Raw genomic sequence first — 17,022 nt, forward strand, 5'->3', positions numbered from 1 at the left:
TCACATCCTCCTAGATTTCGATGACTTTTAAAAATAATTGAAAAATGGGGTTTCTGGGTGGCTCAGTCAGTTAAGCGTCCGACTTCGGCTCGGGTCATGATCTCGCGGTTTGTGGGTTCGAGCCCCGCGTCAGGCTCCGTGCAGACAGCTCGGAGCCTGGAGCCTGCTTCGGATTCTGTGTCTCCCTCTCTCTCTGCCCCTCCCCTGTTCGTGCTCTGTCGCTCTCGCTCAAAAATAAATAAACATTCAAAAAAATAATTGAAAGGAATTTAGTTTAAGAGAGAGATTCTTTTGGGCTCTGCCATTTGGGCCCAGGACTCCCCCCTCCCAGAACGGCTGGTGCTGAATCTGCTCGGAGCTGCAGCACGTGGGCACATCACCCTGTAACCACTGCTGGGATCCACTTCCTCTGATTGTAAAACCACATCCTACTTGGGTTCCTCTTTCTGAGAATGACCAGGCCAAAGGCTTTCTTTTTGATTCAAAACGTGGGGGACAGTCAAAAATCCTGGAGAATCCACTTAACAATGCTAAATGTCCTGTGGCCACACTCAGGAAGCCAGGGGAACCGGTGGCCACTCGATCCTGAGGTCAAGATGAGCACATGTGGCCTGAGCTCCTCGGGACTCCAGCCAAAGGGAGGGTGCTCGGAGACCAAGGCGCCCCTGCTCCTCTGCCCCTTAGCGCTACGGAAATGAAGGCTTCAACTACACTCACCCGTGCGGGATGCAAGGGAAAACTCGCCCTTAAAAAGCCCATCCCTAAGAAAGGAAGAACAGGAGGGTGCGGGCGGGGCATAATCAAATGCCAGAGGTGGGACAGGAGGCAGCAGGAATCCTCCCTCTCTTTGTGGGCCCAGGACCCAGATGCAGCTGCTAACAAGCCCGAACTGTCTATGAAGCTGACTCCTCTCTCTGCAAACGTACGCGACAAAGATACCGACTAATCCAGGGGCTTTCGCGCTGCTCCAAGAACGCAAGTTGGTACAACCACTTTGGCGAAGTCTCTACTCTTGGCAGTGTCTACTAAGGCTGAGCACCCGTGTGCCTTGTGAGCCAGCAATTAATTGCACCGTAGGTGTTCGCTCGCCAGAAACACGAGTACACGCGCACCAAGAGACACGAACAAGAAGTGTCTACAGCATTGCTCTTTGTAATGGCCCCAAACTGGAACGTTCCCAAGTGCGTATCAGCAGCATAATGGAAAAATAAATTACGGTATCTTCTCCCAACGGCATGTTCCAGAGCAATGAGAATGCACGGTCTACAAATACACACAACAGTATCAGTGAATCTCATAAACATAAAGCTGAACAAAAGAAGTCAGGCACGAAAGAATATGTGCTCATGGTTCCAACTCCACGGAGAACAAACACAGGCAGAACTAATCTACGTTGGCAGAAGAAGAGACAGGGGTTACCCCCAGAAGGAGGGCAGGTGCCCCAGGAGAGAGGGGTACGAGGGGCTTTTCTGGGTACTGGCAGTTTTCAGTTTCTTCACCTGGGAGCTGGGGACTTTCACAAACCCCACACACCCCCAGTCCCAGTGGTTCAGATGGCTTAACTTCATTCCTGGCCGCTCCCGTGGCCTGAGACCCACCTGGCCACAGGGGTTGGACTGGAACCAGGAAGGGGGCTCAGGCCCAGCCAATCACTGTCTACAGTGATTCCAGGATGAGCACGTGAATGTCAAGTCAGCCCAGTGGGTTTCGACGCTGGACTTCTTTGGGTATTTCCACCTGGGGTAGCAGGAAAGAATATCCATCTAGGGCTGCTGGTGACCACCTCTCGCTGCCCTTGGTGGGGGCGGTCTGAGAAAAGACGGCCGTGGAGGAGAGCAGAGCTCGGCGTGAAGAGAGAGTACAAGTAGGTCCTGAAGGCGTCCTTGGGTTCCTGGATGGAGACATGCCTGAAGCCAGACTCCATCCCTGGACTTTTCAGTTCTCGCAGCCAAAAACTCCCCCTGCCCCCTACCTGCTTTTTTTGTTTTTGTTTTTGTTTTTAACTTAGAGCAGCTTGAGTTTTTTGTTTTTGTGTTTCTTTCTCTTTTTTTTTGTCACTTGCAGCTGCGTGTTCCATTTTAGGAAGTGTCTGGTGTTTAGCAAGTTCTTTCCTTGGAAACTGGCCTGCCTCTAAGAGCCAACCCTGGTCTTTGTAGTGCCATCTAGAGGCACACAGGGTTGTCATCTGATGGCTATTGCTGCTGGATGGTGGCCTCGGGACCTCTGACTGTTCTCCCTATGACACAGTTTTTAGACTCTTGCCGAACTTTGGTACTCTGAGAAAACAAGATGCTGCGGGTGGGGCCTGACGGGCCAACTGCCGAAGAATTTTCTGGGTACCAGACTCCCATTGTTTAGTCTAAGAGCCCCTCAGCCCTTCCCCCCGAGAAAGTCCTTCGGCGGTCATATCACTGAGCTCATTGGCTGCCAATGATACTTCCCACAGGAAGTTCTAGATACTTCCCACAGTAAGCCGGGTTCTCCCGGCTAATTTCCTGGATCTGAATGCAGGAGTTCTCAGTTACCGTTGGTCGCTTCATCTCATGGAGATGCCTGGCACTCGTGGACTACTGGATTTGCTATTTTGTACCTATGGCTCAGTCTGAGATGTTATGAGTCTCAAGGAGCATTTACTAAGTTCCAGGAGTCGTGCGAGGTGCTGGAAGATGGTGGTGGAGAAGCTTACACTCCAGCTGGGGAGACGTTAATACCCAAGCACATCGCAGGTAGGAAGAATGACCACACGCTATACCAACACAGTGAAGGCAGCGCTCCAAACGGCGATGCGACGGAGAACTCTGTAGGGAGGCCAGGAAAAGCCCCTCCGAGGAGAGGACCCCAGGGCAGAGAACCAGACTGCGTCCAGGGAGGATGGGAGGCAGGCCACTGCCACTGGAGCACATGAGTGGGGCAGGGAGGGGAGGCCATGGGATAAGACAGGCTGAAGAGGTCAGGAGGGACCAAGTCCTGTGGAGCCCTTACAGGGGAGATGCCTGGGTGTCACGCAAAGAGTGATGGGCGGTCTTAGCAAAGGAGCCAGGGGATCCAATTCGCATCCAAAATGATGCCTCAGCCCCAGGGTGAAAGAACTGGAAAGAAGCAAGTGTGCGCACGGGGAGGTAGGGAGGTTCGTGCCCCCGGTGATGAGAAAGGCAGGGCATCAAGATCTATTTTTTCAACTATTGTTGAAAGTTAATTTATTTGGAGAGAGAGAGAGAGAGAGAGAAAATGAGCAGGGGAGGGGCAGAGAGAGAAGGAGAGAGAGAATCCCAAGCAGGCTCCACACTATCGGCACAGACCCCAGTGTGGGGCTCGAACCCACGAACCATGAGATCATGACCCGAGCTGAAATCAAGAGGCAGACGCTCAACTGACTGAGCCCCCCGGGTGCCCCTCGAGATCTATGTAGGAGCTCGGGCCGATGAGATGGGGGTCGCGGGGGAAGGAGCAAGGATGACAGCCAGGTGCGGGCTTGGGACACTGGAGGGGTGGTGGAAATACACTGGACGGGCAAGCGTGGGGGAGAAACAGATTTGGGGGCAATGAAACGGCGAGATGTCCATTTCAGACATATGGACTCTTGGCGGTGAAAACCCCCAAGGAGACAGCCAAGGAGCACTCCCCGGTGTGGAGCTTAGGGGAGAGGTCTTTGGGGCTCTCAAGGCATAATTTGGGGTCAGCGGGCTACACCCTGAGGCGTATGAGATGGCCGGGAGACAGGGGGTAGGAGAGGGCCGAGCCCGCCTTCAAGGCACTGGAGTGGCTTCCACCAAAGATGAGCCGTGAGTAATCAGTCGGCCAGACTCTTGTGGCCGACTTCTCGGTGCACATCTGACTCGTTAATAAAAGATCAAAGAAAAACGTCCAACAGGTCGCTCAGTCCCTTTCACCTTCCCGCTTCCGGCCAGCACAGTGCCCAGAACAGCTGTGGAAGGCGGAGGGTCTCAGCCACGGCAGCGCACCATCCCCCCCACCGGCGGTTCTGAGACGTGCCCAGCTAGACGCACCCTCCGCGGCCCAAGGTTGAAGCCGTCTCTCCCGCTGCGAAGGTCTGAGGGGTCTGACCTTCTGCGTCCTGAGCGGACACCAAGGGAGTTTGCCCCAAGATTGCATAAAAGCGCCACCGTCCTTCCCAGCCCGCAGCAGGGCGTGCTACGAGGGCCCCCACTTATTTCTAAGAGAGGAGGGCGAGCGGGGGAGGCAGTACGCCAGGGTCATGGTGCTTCCTCCAGACGGAACGGGGTGGCGGCCCACCTCCTAGCCCCCCCCTCCAGGGCCCCCCCCCAGCCCCACTCCCCGCCCCCCCCCCCCCCCCCCCCCCCCCGCCCCGGGCCAGCAGACCTGCTGGCCGGTGGCTCGGGCCGAGCCCTGGACTCCCGCTCCTTTCCTTTGGAGTTGCATGTTTGAAATTGCATGTTAGTTACGGCTGTGAGCCGCCCTGTGCCTCCCGGGTGTGGCAGGGCTCCGTGTCTTTCCGGCAGTCGTGGCAAACGTGCCCGCCGCTCAGAACAGGTGGCGCTGCCCAGCCCTGGTCAATGTAAAGCCAGGCTTTTTGGTGCCCGTGTCACATGCCCCCGGGAGCTGCTTCCCCAGGGAACACATGAGTCACTCTCAGCAGGCTCTGGGCCGGGGACCAGCCGCAGGGAGAAGGGAAGTTGTATCCTGCTTTATCCGAGAAATAGACGCCCTCCTCCCTGAGGCCGCCTGGGCCAAGACCCGCCGCATACCTTCCCTCGCATGCTACGCTAGAGTGAGTGTCTAAGGGTCCCCCGGGGTCATTGCTAGGATTCTGTCCGGAGAGAGAGGTGCTCCTTTCTTTTAACTCTGGGACAAAACATTTAACTCTAGGAAGGTTACAAGCCAAAGAGCTCAAGAGGCATCTCAGAAACGTCTAGAAGGTGGTTACACACATTGTCTGATGTCTACCATCAACCCCGGCTGGGAGGTAAGGAGACCAGCTGTCACCCTGACAAGGGACAGGGAGCCACAGGGGCCGGCCTTCTGCATCAAGCTGAACAGAGCAGAGTCTGGTTGTGGCTCCTGACCCGGGCTTATTTTCAGGTACTTTTCGGCCTCTAAATAGTCCTTCTAATAAGTGTTCTGGCTCCCAGACTCTCTGCCGTGGAGAATGAAATGGCTGTTTCTCCCGCTGCCTAACTTATGTGGAGAGAGGACACTTCAGAGGCAAACTCCAAAGGGGCTTTACCCAGAGGCCCCGCTTCCCAGTGGAGCTCCTGGGTGTTTGTCTTAAAAGAGCTTTCTAGAATCCACCTGCTGCTCTGGCAGCCAGGGAAAGCCCAGAGATGATGCAATAACCACATCTTCCTGGGGACCCTCGGGAAGAAGAACGCGGGGGGACCTTTTCAGCCCAGGGGCGTGCAGGCTGCGGGTCCTGTTTATTCATTCATTCAGCAAATATGTCTTTGAGCATCAGGGACTGTGCCCATCAGGGAATGAACGGGACGGGCACCGTCCCTGATCTTACAGAGTTTTTAGTTTAACAGGAGAAAACAAAAATGAATGAGGAAATAAAAAGAAAAATGAATAACAAGATGATTTCAGAGAAGAGGTGGAAGGTAATAAAAGGGGCTTGTGGGGGGGGGGGTCTCCTCTGGGTGGCGGGTCAGGGAAGGGTGCTCGAATGAGATCATGTCAGAACTGAGGCCCACATGATGAGAAAGATCAGGCAGAGATCCAGGACGTAGGGTTGAGGCAGCTGGAACAGGAAGTGCAAAGGCCCTGAGGCAGGAGGCCAGGCAACTGGAGGCCAGGACCAGGAGGGGAGATGACTGGAGAGGCAGGGAGGCCTGCAGCGCCTTGTGGCCACCGTGAGGAGCCAGGTTTTCTTATCACCGCAGTGGGAAGCCACCAGCGGGTTTCAGGCAGGAGATTGATATGGCCTGATGTTATGCTTTACAAAAATTGCTTTGGCTGCCGTGAGGAAAATGGAAGGGAGGGAGCCAAGAATGGAGGTGGGAAAGCAATTAGGCCAGGGCCCCAGGCAAGAGCTGGCGGGGCTAGACTCGCGAGGGAAAGCCTGGGCCCTACCTGCCACAAACCACCACGAGCCTCTGCCCTTAACAACCGAGGAACAGGCATCCCAGAAACCCAGCCTTGAAATTTCCTGTCCTTAAGAATCTTCTTGAGGGGCGCCTGGGTGGCGCAGTCGGTTAAGCGTCCGACTTCAGCCAGGTCACGATCTCGCGGTCTGTGAGTTCGAGCCCCGCGTCAGGCTCTGGGCTGATGGCTCGGAGCTTGGAGCCTGTTTCCAATTCTGTGTGTCTCCCTCTCTCTCTGCCCCTTCCCCGTTCATGCTCTGTCTCTCTCTGTCCCAAAAATAAATAAAAACCGTTGGAAAAAAAAAAGAATCTTCTTGAGAGAGAACGGAAGCTATAGACCAGAAGGAAAGCTGAGTGGCCCAGCATCCCCCAACAGGTGCAGTTTTAGGACAGATGTGCAGATCTCCCAAAATACAGAATCTTTTGGGAAAACCACTTCAATGTGTCTCCCTGGGAGGCCCCAGACCAGCAGGCATCCTCCACCCCCAGAGGCCACCACAGTCTTGAGGGCAGAAAGGGTCTCCGCACCCCAGGAAAGGGACGTCAGCCACAGCAAACGGGAGGCCTTTGCCACGCGGGCGGTGCCTCTGCTGTCCTCTGCCCTCTATTGTGAAGCCACTGTCCAGTGGTGGGCAGTTGGAGGAGGAACATGTATCCAAAGAAGGGATGGGAGGGAAGTCTCCAGAAGCCGGAGGCCAGCCAAGTCAGACATCCCCAGAACCATGCCCAAGACTAGGAAGGAAGGGCTTGTCTGGAGGGTTGTCTGATACCGTGAGCCCCTGTCACAGGAGAAAACGGGATGGGAGGGGTGAAGGCCGAGATGGATGTGATAAGTTACGTGAAATCGTGCAAAAGGCTTACCCACGTCTGCTTGGCAGATAAGCCGAGGACAGGAACTTGCCTCCTTGTCTATCCGCTTCTGCCTCCCTCAGTTCCTTCTTTGTTTTCTTCTTCTTTTTACTCTCTCCCATTTTAAATGTGTCTCCCTTGAAGCCATATGATGTAATAGAACAGTAACTTTTGGGGCACCTGAGTGGCTCAGTTTGTTGAGCATCCGACTCTTGACTTCGGCTCATGATCTCGCAGTTCGTGAGTTAAAGCCCCACGTTGGGCTGTGTGCTGACAGTGCGGAGCCTGCTTGGCATCCTCTCTCTCTCTGCCCCTCCCACATATGCTCTCTTTCTACCAAAATAAATAAACTTTAAAAAATTAGAACGGTTACTTTTAATTTGGATATTTAAAACTGAAAAAAAAAATCCCCAATGGAGGAAGACCAAACCGACATTGAAGACTGAGAAGCAAAGTCCTCTGGAAATTCTGTTCTATTAAAAAAAGAGAGGGGTGGGGCGCCTGGGTGGCGCAGTCGGTTAAGCGTCCGACTTCAGCCAGGTCACGATCTTGCGGTCCGTGAGTTCGAGCCCCGCGTCGGGCTCTGGGCTGATGGCTCGGAGCCTGGAGCCTGTTTCCGATTCTGTGTCTCCCTCTCTCTCTGCCCCTCCCCCGTTCATGCTCTGTCTCTCTCTGTCCCAAAAATAAATAAAAACCGTTGAAAAAAAAAAAAAAAAAAAAAAAAAAAAAGAGAGGGGTGATGGGAATGCAAGCTGGTGCAGCCACTCTGGAAAACAGTATAGAGGTTCCTCAAAAAACTAAAAATAGAACTACCCTATGACCCAGCAATTGCACTACGAGGCATTTATCCAAGGGATACAGGGGTGCTGTTTCGAAGGGACACATGCACCCCCATGTTTATAGCAGCACTATCAACAATAGCCAAAGGATGGAAAGAGCCCAAATGTCCATCAATGGATGAATGGATAAAGAAGACCTGGTATATTGGGGCACCTGGGTGGCTCAGTTGGTTAAGCGGCCGACTTCGACTCAGGTCACGATCTCGCAGTCCGTTAGTTCGAGCCCCGCGTCAGGCTCTGGGCTGATGGCTCAGAGCCTGGAGCCTGCTTCCGATTCTGTGTCTCCCTCTCTCTCTGCCCCTCCCCCGTTCATGTTCTGTCTCTCTCAGTCTCAAAAATAAATAAATGTTAAAAAAAAATTAAAAAAAAAAAAATAGAGAGGGGTGCTTGGGTGGCTCAGTTGGTTAAGTGTCCGACTCTTGATTTCAGCTCAGGTCGTGATCTCATGGCTCGTGAGTTCGAGCTCTGTATAGGGCTCTGCACGGACAGCTCGGAGCCTGCTTGGGATTCTCTCTCTCCCTCTCTCTCTGTCCTTCCCCGGCTCTTGCTCTCTCTCGCACACAAAATAAATAAATTAACTTAAAAAATTTACAAACAAGCAAGAGACAGACTCCTGACTTCTTCTGCTGTCATCAGAAAAATGAACCAACTATCCTACAAAAAAAATTCTATCCCAACCGTCTCTTATCACGTTCAGCTCACGGCCCACCCATCAAGGCCACGGGCCTGCACCCAAGTGGAATCCCCTGCCACTACACGCCAAAATCAAATGAAAGATCCATGGTCTCAAATCTGGCAATTTGGGAAATTTGGGAACCGTCCTAAGGAAGTAAGTCAAAAGCCAAACAAGGCGATATATACAAAGACATTCATTTGTGGGACTGTTTGTGAAAGTGGAAAACCAAAACTAATAGGGAAACTATCATAATTAACTTAATCGGAGAAAATATAGTCGCTAAGATGACACCTGTGTATGCTACACAGCACTGCAAATATCCCCCACGTTCACTGAAACAAAAAATGCGCATCCATTTACCATGGCAACACCTATTTGTGGACAAAACATTTCAGAAAGCATGCCGAAAATGAAAACAGCTATAATATGAGTGGGTTTGAACATCATAATAATTATTCCAGAAGCTCATTATCTATGAAAGTTATACAAGCATGATTTTAAAAATTAATTAAAACTAAAACGTTTGTGGGGCGCCTGGGTGGCTCGGTGGATTAAGCCTCTGACTTTGGCTCAGGTCATGATCTTGCGGTTTGTGGGTTCAAGCCCCACTTCGCGCTCTGTGCTGACAGCTCAGAGCCTGGAGCCTGCTTCAGGTTCTGTTTCTCTCTCTCTCTCTCTCTCTCTCTCTCTCTCTGCCTTTCCCTCGCTCATGCTCTGTCTCTCTTTCTCTCTCAAAAATAAATAAACATTAAAAAAATAAAAAACAAAAACAAAAACTAAAATGTTTGCAGCAAAAAAGGAGTAGCCCCCAGCCCTGAGCATCCAAACCTATCACCCCTGATCGTGGTTGCTTCTTTGAGTATTTATCTCTGTGTTTCTGATTAATAGATTTATATGGGTTTTCAACTTTTACACTTGATCTTAGCCAAAAGGCCGAGAAGCGATGGGCTTTTCAACTTCTAACTTCTTCCTTAGAAGATGAGTTTGTGCTTTCTTGCACACACGCACGTGTCCTCTCCTCTATGTTCTGAACATAGCTGTGTGATAATTTTTGGTTAATCAACTTCAGTGCTTACATTATTATGACCACATAAACACTGTTCAAAACTAAACCACAGGGTAGCTCAGTCGGTTGAACGTCTGACTCCCGATTTTGGCTCTGGTCACGATCCCAGGGTCATGGGATCCAGCCTCACGTCAGGCTCCATGCTGAGCTTGGAGCCTGCTTAGGATTCTCTCTCTTTCTCTGTCTCTCTCTCCACCCCCCTCTGCCTCACTCCCCACGTCTCTCTCTCTCTCTCTCTCTCTCTCTTAAAACGAAACAAAACTAGGGGCGCCTGGGTGGCTCAGTCAGTTAAGTGTCCAACTCTTGGTTTGGGGTCAGGTCATGAGTTTGTCATTCATGACATTGAGCCCTGAGTCAGGCTCTGTGCTGACAGTGCACAGCCTGCTTGGGATTCTCTCTCTCTCTCTCTCTCTCTCTCTCTTTGCCCCTCCCCCAGTCACACATGCACACACTCTCTCTCAAAATAAATAAACATTATAAAAACCCAAATTTGTATTTCTTCCCTAAACTTTCCAACAGAACTATAAAACTCCATAATGTGGTAAATATGTCAGATAATCCATCATTTTCATTTTTTTTCTTCTTGGAGACAGTCCCCCTACAGTCCTCAGCCATCCTGCTCCAAACTGGCCTGCCTGCTCTCTAGATGAGCTGCACGGCGGTAGCATTGGAACTTTGCTTCACCATTATTAGGGAACTCTCTTCACCAATCTCTCCACCAGTCAAAGTTCTTGGTTGCAAGGAAAGAGGCTAACTCCCACTGATTAAGCAGGAAAGGAGCTGACAGATTACCTGACTTATTTGCTTCATTACGAGGAATTTTCATAGTTCTCTTGGAGAGTTTGAGGAACAACTGGTGACTAGTACATGGAAAACATAAATAAAAACACGAGGTCCTTACCAACTCCAGGAAAAACAAAAGGTCGAGCAAAAAAAAGAAAGAAAACTTAGTACACTCGATTCCATGATGCATGCCTGATGGCAAAACTGCCTCTATTGCCTATTTACCGAGTACCGAATGCCAGTTTGGACCTCTGCCACTTCTGTGCCAAGAATTTGACCTTGCAGCCCATCATTGCTGCCACCAGCATAACCATGGATACAGCTCATGATTCACCCCTCTCCTCTCTCAAAATACCGCATAGGTGCAGGTTATCAGTGAAGTCTAGGTCGCAGGTGCTGGCTACAGGGAAAGCTTGGAAATGAGTCCTTTTCAGTTCCCATGGTGTGGTAGGTGTTAGGTATTTTTCTCTGTACTCACAAAACTCAAAGCTGAAACATAGAAAGCCATTTGGAAGCTGAGCCAAATGAGAACAAGAGATAATCACACATTGTATCACTTGTTCCTCTTTTTTAGTTTACTCTATTTTCGTAGAGCATAATCTCCAGCAGTCTCCTTGCATAGGGATACGAAAGTGCGTGTGCACGCAGAGAGCTTTTTTTTTTTTTTGGAAAATTCTCATCTTAAAAAATGCCCTTATCCCATTATTTTGCTTGAATGACAATTACATAATTCTTGCCAGGGAATTAACTTCCCTAGAAATGTGAAAGAGTTGCTCCATTGTCTTGTAGCTTCTGGTGTTGATTTTGCAAGGTCCAGTGTCATTCTGTTATCTGTGGCCTCTTTTTGTTGGCTTCTGGTAATTTCTATCTCTGGAGTTTCGAAAGTTCATGATGATGCCCAGTAGTACATACTTTGCTTTTATTTGTATGTCGTTTATTATTCATTGTTGAGTACTACTCCGAGACTCTTAATGTAGAAGCTCCTGGGGCGCCTGGGTGGCACAGTCGGTTAAGCGTCCGACTTCAGCCAGGTCACGATCTCGCGGTCCGTGAGTTCGAGCCCCGCGTCGGGCTCTGGGCTGACGGCTCGGAGCCTGGAGCCTGTTTCCGATTCTGTGTCTCCCTCTCTCTCTGCCCCTCCCCCGTTCATGCTCTGTCTCTCTCTGTCCCAAAAATAAAAAAATAAAAAAATAAAAAATAAATAAAAAAAAACCGTTGAAAAAAAAATGTAGAAGCTCCTTCAGTTCTAGAATTTTTTCCTGTAGTTTGATAACTTCCTCTTATTCATTTTTCTCCCTTCATTGTCTTGACGTCCTATGAGTTGGATATTGGGCATTCTGAATGGATCCTCCAGTTTTCTTTCATTTTCTTTCCTGTTTCCCCATCTCTCAAGTCTTTTTGTTCTACTTTCTAGAGATCTATCTTTCAATCTCCAGCTCTATTCTATTGAAAATTTTGCTTCTACTCTCATAGTTTTTTAACATTTTATTTGAATGTTTATTTATTTTTGAGAGAGAGAAACAGAGAGAGAGCAGGGGAGGGGCAGAGAGAGAGGGAGACACAGAATCTGCAGCAGGCTCCAGGCTCTGAGCTGTCAGCATAGAGCCTGATGATGGGGCTCGAACCCACGAACTGTGACATCATGACCTGAGCCGAAGTTGGACGCTTAACTGACTGAGCGACCCAGGTGCCCCTAAATATTTTATTTTTTATTTATTTATTTATTTTTTTTTCAACGTTTTTTTATTTATTATTTTTGGGACAGAGAGAGACAGAGCATGAACGGGGGAGGGGCAGAGAGAGAGGGAGACACAGAATCGGAAACAGGCTCCAGGCTCCGAGCCATCAGCCCAGAGCCTGACGCGGGGCTCGAACTCACGGAGCGCGAGATCGTGACCTGGCTGAAGTCGGACGCTTAACCGACTGCGCCACCCAGGCGCCCCTATTTTTAAGTAATCTCTACACCCAACGTGGGGCTTGAACTCACAACCCCAAGATCAAGAGCCACGTGCTCTACCGACTGAGCCAGCCAGGTATGTCTACTATTATAGCTTTTATATCCAAGAGCTTATTGTTGTTTTAGGAGCCTTCCTATTTTAAAAAAATTTTTTTTTTAATTTTTTTTAATTTATTTTTGAGACAGAGCACAAGTTGGGGAGGGTCAGAGAGAGGGAGACACAGAATCTGAAGCAGGCTCCAGGCTCCGAGCTGTCAGCACAGAGCCCGACGTGGGGCTCGAACTCACGGACTGTGAGATCATGACCCGAGCTGAAGTCAGATGCTCAACGGACTGAGCCACCCAGGAGCCCCGGAGCATTCCTATTTTTAAACCACCATGTTTAATGACTTCTGACTCCCTTTTTTCTGTTTGTTTCGGTCTCTGTCTTTCATGCTAGAGGCTTTATTCTATGTGGGATAATCCAGAGCTGCCCATTCAAATTTAAGAGAGAGGCACCAAAAGCTATTTGTGCACGGGTAAGGCCAGTCGCTTGGCAGGCGTTGCTGTGAAATGACAAAATAGCAAGCTAGCTTTCCCACGGAGTCAGTATTTGAGGGTCCTTTTGTCTTGTGAGGTCAGTTTCTTCAGAGAGAAGTTCTTCAAGGCCCTGGCTGGAGAAGAGTAGAAACTAGGCTGCCATGTTCTGGGAGCTCGCCAGGAGAGGGTCTCACTGTTCAGTACACAGACTTTCACCGAATCTTCCTGTTCTCAGGACAGTGCTTCCTCCTGTCCCCCCATCCCCCGCCCCCAACTGCTCTCCACACAGCCTCCTTCCACCCCAGGCTAGGCCTCAGCTGCCCTAGTTCAGCAGACCTGGGGGGAAATGAGCGTCTCCTGCTGGGGCGGAGGAGGGAGCCACCTGGCCATGTGGGCTGAGGGAGGGGTCTGTTGCTATGACACCTTCAGTCAATCTTCCTTCTTCCAGCCCACCCTGCACCCCATCATCGGGAACACTGTAGCCCCACTCTTGGGCCTTTGGTGGGTCCTTGGACCCACGGGCCTTCCTCCCCCCACAGCCCAGGACATTCAACATTCCAAGCCTTCCATCTCTTTCACTGGCCTGCTTTCTGTCTCTGAAAGTGTTTACTCACATCCTCCTCCTCAATCCTATCTCCTGCTCTGTTTCCTTAAGGATTTATTCCTTTTTTATTCCTTTAATCTCATTTTAGTGGGCTTTTGAAACAGAGCCAGGATAAACATATGCACGCAGGCAGTTACGTTTTCATGGAAGTTCACAATAATATTTAACAATACATAAAAATCAAGTGTCCAAAGAGACGCACACAGAAGGCTTTCTGGGGGGGGTTGCGGGAGGATACTCCATCCAGGAGACAATGGTTCTCCGAGGCATGGGGAGGGCAGGGTTATAAAAGAGTTATGCTAATTTTTTTTTTTTTTTTTTGCAAACTTTCAACAGATAACAGGTATTTTTTAATTAATAAAAAAGCGTGAGCGTTAACAGTTATTAAAAGGCATCTTCTGAAACAAGAATCAAGCTATTGAAAACAGGGGTGTAAACAGGTGTGTAGAAGAGAATCCCCCAATGGAGGGTTTACGCAGTCCGTGGTTTTTGACCACGTTCCAGCGAGTTCCACAGAGGCAACCCCAAGACCTTCAGAGGGTGGCAGAAGTGGGATAGGGGGCTGAGTGGACATCCTAGGCCAGTCTCTACTTGTACCACAGGGCGCTCTGTTTTTATCTACTTCATAGGTCAAAATTCTGCTTATATTTTGATCTTTTTTTTAAGGTTTATTTATTTTTGAGAAAGAGAGAAAGCGTGCCAACGGGGGATGGGCTGAGAGACGGGGAGACACCCAGCCGTCAGCACAGAGCCTGACGCGGGGCTCGAACCCACCAACTGCGAGATCATGACCTGAGCCGAGGTCCGACGCTTCACCGACTGAGCCTCCCAGCTGACCCAGTATTCTGATCTTTTTAAAGATCTCCACACTAAACAAAGAAGTCTGGAGAGTACTGATGAAGATAGAGAGAAAATGAGGCTGGCATGGGGCCGGGGGGGAATCTTCCAAGGATGACACCATATGCTGTAACCCTGTGCACCTTCCCATCAGAAACGACAGTAGCTGTTCAAGCACCAGGTAAGGAGGAATGTGCTCTGCAGACGGGGAATACATATGCACTCCCAGGGCTTAGCAGAAGGGACTGTGACTACCGATCTGGGAGCTAACCATACCCAGCTAGCCCCAGGTCCCAAAGCGGGGGGTGTGTGTTCAGCTAATACTCAGCCAGTGTCCATCTCTGGCCTCAGTATCTTCATTTGCACGATGAAAGCATTGCATTCATATCCCAGCAAACATCCGAGAGGCTCCAAGGACTACTGTCTTACTGACAGAGTGACTGTCAACTCTCTGAGAAACAGAAATGTCCCTACCTTAAAGACGCCTTGAGAAGCAATGCTGAGTTCTCACAATTCCACACACTTCCTTCGGAAGAGTGTTTTCATTTTTCTCTCCCCGGACAGGCCAGCCCAACTCTACCACGACTGAAGCAAGTCAAATCCCAAATGCTGCAGCTTAATCATGGGCTCAGAGCACAGCCGCCCCCCTCCCCCCCTTCCTTATGCAGGCAGCAACATCCCTCTCTTGGGGAGCTGGCCGAGGTCTAGTCGGATTCCTCGTGTTGGTTCCTAGAACACATCTGGGTTGTTCTGTTCCTTTCGGCATTCTAGTCCTACCGAGAGGTTCTCCTTTTGACTGGATAGTCAGGGAGGGAGCATTCTGTTCACCTTCCTAAGCTCTCTGCAAAATCGCATCTCTTTTTTGCCCACACACTTGGCTTCATCACCCAACCTACCTCTCTGGAATGGTCCAAGAATGGCCAGCAGCAAAGGCCCCTCGGTGTGGCAGATCAAAGATGCTTTGGAATCATTGAGCACCATTCCGCCCCCACCTGACTCTCAGCTCCTTTATCTGTCTGGGGGGAGGGGGGGAGACAAAGGAGAGAGAGAGAGAGAAAGAATGAATGAATGAAATTTTTGAAAGAGGAAGTCTCACAAGCCTATGCATTCCCTTACAGGACTTCAGCTGTCTCACCTAGGCTTCCGTTTTGCAAACCAATCACATCCTGCTTGATGAGCCTTGAGAACCACCTGTGCCGACGCCCCCCTCCCCCAGCTCCTTCCTTTGGGTGCTGCTGAAGCAAACCACAGGAGCATCTCCAGTGCCTGAGGCAGGAATATATATATATACACACACAGATGACTCAGATTGGTTTTTCGAGTTACTCGTTGCTTTTGTTTGGTTTTGAAAGCAAAGTAAGTGATCTGAGCCGAGCCTGGGTTCAAGTTCCACTCAACGGCTGCAGAAAGCAGACTCCTGAACTTGAGGTCCCAATAAAGTCCTACATTGCATCATACAGGAAGACTCATCCCTGCTTCCTGGAGATGAAGAGAGTGAGCGTGTAGGGAAGACGGCGGCCCAGTCACCGCATCTGCGGTATTTCTTCCCCCCTCCTCCCTCCGTGGGCCACTCCTGGGAATAATCTAACCCCAAAGACTGGAAGACACCTGAGCTCCGGAAGCGAGCCGGCTGGATTTTAAGAGTCGGACACGCCCCTTCCTCCAACCCAGGGCACAGCTACCTCCACGGCGGGGCGACTCCTGCCTGCAGCCCACCGGGCACGGCTAGGGACGACTCTTAAGGAGCAGGAAACTTAAACCACTTGCTTCTCCACAGGCAAAAAGCCCAGTGCTGGGAAGCCGCTGGGAAAGGTGTCTGTTCCAAGAATGTATTTCCCAGGACCAAGCTGGCATTCTCACTGCTGAGAGCCTAATTCCTGGAAGGATACCCCGTGGACCCTGCTGCAGGAACCCAGGAACGCGGGCTTGAATGGTCTCTTCGCTCAGCATCCAGAGGAAGGTGGCAAGGGCTTCCCAAGAGAAATGAGAAGTCAGCGCCAAGAGCCAAGGAAGAAATAACTTCCATTGCTGACCAATGGAGTTAACAGGAGGACAAAAACTCAGCAGCTCCGTCACAGGGAAATGAAACATGATTATAGAGAAAGCACTTTCAAAACGAGCAAAGACAAAGCAGAAAGCATGATGGAGCCGCGAGAAGGAAGGGTTAGGGGAGGCAAGAAGGAATTAGTCCTCAGGAATTCAGGTCAGGAAACAGGGAGCTGGGGCAGAATTCACAAGAGGGCGGCCAAGGAGGAGGCTCTTCCCGGAGGAAGGTGCGTCTTCTGCTCTGGCCCTCAACGCTGCCCAGGACCTCGGGATCTGGGTCCGCCGCCCTCCAGCCCTCTGGGTTCAAGGGCAAAGCTTGCGAGGCAACGCCAGGAACCGACACGGCGCAGGATGCTCCGTCCCGAATCGGGGACAGGGGGAGGGGAAGATGCGCACGGCAACTGCCGGGCCCCTGACAAGTAAACAGCTCGCCCAGAACAGGCGCGTCCGCGTCCGGAGCCCGGCTCAGGGCCCCCGCTCAACCCATCAAGGACGGGAGCGGGATACCCCGCATCCCCGCCCCCGCCCCGGAGGCACAAAAGGGATGCGTGGAGATCCGGAGAGCAGGAGAGCGTGAACCAGCCCGCACCAGAGAATCACAACGCGAGCGCGGCCCCCTGCCTCGGCCTCCCCAGCGGGGTCCGGTCCGCCCCGGGACGCGCGCGCCTCCCCCAGCCCCCACGCCCCTGGACCCCGATCGCCCCAGGCGGACAAAGCCCGGCGCTGGGCGGGGCTGGGTGTGCAGGGGGGCACTGGGACCCCGCAGACGCCCGCACAGGTGGGCTCC

At 51.2% G+C, this 17,022-nt stretch overlaps 1 protein-coding gene across 6 annotated transcripts in view; it reads right to left on the reverse strand.

The window, feature by feature from the left end:
• The window catches only part of PIK3CD (phosphatidylinositol-4,5-bisphosphate 3-kinase catalytic subunit delta), a 57,654-nt gene that overhangs the window by 17,105 nt on the left and 23,527 nt on the right, over positions 1-17,022 (reverse strand). For 4 of the 6 annotated variants that reach the window (XM_058719176.1, XM_058719177.1, XM_058719172.1 and 1 more), the window contains exon 2: positions 15,086-15,205. The exons of 1 other annotated variant lie outside the window; for it this stretch is intronic. The gene's annotated coding sequence lies outside the window, so the exon portion shown is untranslated. The remainder of the gene's footprint in view (positions 1-15,085; positions 15,206-17,022) is intronic. One more of the 6 variants, XM_058719173.1, reaches the window with a different exon arrangement.

This window comes from Neofelis nebulosa, chromosome 2 (genome assembly GCF_028018385.1).
Source record: "Neofelis nebulosa isolate mNeoNeb1 chromosome 2, mNeoNeb1.pri, whole genome shotgun sequence".
NCBI classification, from domain to species: Eukaryota; Metazoa; Chordata; class Mammalia; order Carnivora; family Felidae; genus Neofelis; species Neofelis nebulosa.